General features: G+C 45.6%; 1 pseudogene; it reads right to left on the bottom strand.

The window, feature by feature from the left end:
* Positions 1–1,160: 1,160 nt before the first annotated feature.
* LOC116990241 lies at positions 1,161–1,295 on the bottom strand (annotated as a pseudogene).
* Positions 1,296–1,520: the final 225 nt, after the last annotated feature.

Here is a 1,520-nt window from a genome sequence, read left to right on the forward strand (position 1 = left end):
CCTGCACCTAATTTCTATGTTTCTATGTTTCTATAGTCTGGGCTGCCCCACGTAACTTAAATAGCCTCGTTTTCCTCCAATAGCGAACACCGAGGGAGGGTGGAGGAGCTCCTTCCTTGTCCACCCTCAGCTTTACCTTGACCTGCCGCTTGCTCGTCCAAATCCCATGCAGTACCTTCACGTCCACGCTGTTCCCTGCTCCGTCGACGTAGCGAGCAAGGAAGGTGAGGACATCCACTACGGGCACATGTGCGTTGAACATATGCACCGTGATCGTCCTTTCTTTTTGGTTTGGGAGGGTGAAGAGTGGCTGCACTTTCAGCAACGACAGCGGAGCTTCATTCCCCTTCTCCTGGAAATCCTTTAACAGTTTTTGCCATCCTGTCGGAAGCACAAATGTAACGTCGAAATAACCGTTACCCGGGAAGTCCTGGAGGCAGTAGATATCCCTGGGCTCAAACTTGCAGGTCTCCAGCAAGACCTTCTTTACAAACGTATCTCGACAGAAGGGCATCCCCTCGCTGAGGTCCTTTACACTAATCCTGAGAGTATTGCGGATACAGGGTCTTGGTGAGACCACACCTGGAGTATTGCGTACAGTTTTGGTCTCCAAATCTGAGGAAGGACATTCTTGCCATAGAGGGAGTACAGAGAAGGTTCACCAGACTGATTCATGGAATTTCAAGACTTTCATATGAATAGAGGCTGCATAGACTCGGTTTGTACTCGCTAAAATTTAGAAGATTGAGGGGGGATCTTATAGAAACTTACAAAATTCTTAAGGGGTCGGACAGGCTAGATGCAGGAAGATTGTTCCCGATGTTGGGGAACTCCAGAACAAGGGGTCACAGTGTAAGGATAAGGGGGAAATCTTTTAGGACTGAGATGAGGAAAACATTTTTCACACAGAGAGTGGTGAATCTGTGGAATTCTCTGCCACAGAAGATAGTTGAGGCCACAGTTCATTGGCTATATTTAATAGGGAGTTAGATGTGGCCCTTGTGCCTAATGGGATCAGGGGGTATGGAGAGAAGGCATGGATGTGATACTGTGTTGGATGATCAGCCATGATCACATCGAATGGCGGTGCAGGCTCGAAGGGCAGAATGGCCTACTCCTGCACCTATTGTCTATGTTAATTCTGTTTTTTATTTGTAAATCAGGGGAGAGCGCGAACGCAGTCCCCCACTACCACAAATTTTGCAGTCGAGTATCCCGCATTTGGGGACATCGCAGGCGTCAGCACACCCGAAGTGCAATGGGATAGCCTCGTCCTGGGAAAACCACCTTGGTTTTTTTTTATTTTTTTTTTTTTATTTCAAAATATACTTTATTCAATTGGTAAATATATACAATTTCTGAACCATTCAAAACAAATTTCATCCGACATTTTCGGAGACTATACAAACTTTTTCCAGTACAATTTTTTTTTACATTTGTCAAATTTCACCAAACAGTCCCCCACCAGTGCCACTCTGTGGCCCCTGTTCAAGTAATAAATATATACAATGTGTACAAAG

The sequence above is a fragment of the Amblyraja radiata genome, chromosome 30, assembly GCF_010909765.2.
Source record: "Amblyraja radiata isolate CabotCenter1 chromosome 30, sAmbRad1.1.pri, whole genome shotgun sequence".
Taxonomy (NCBI): Eukaryota; Metazoa; Chordata; class Chondrichthyes; order Rajiformes; family Rajidae; genus Amblyraja; species Amblyraja radiata.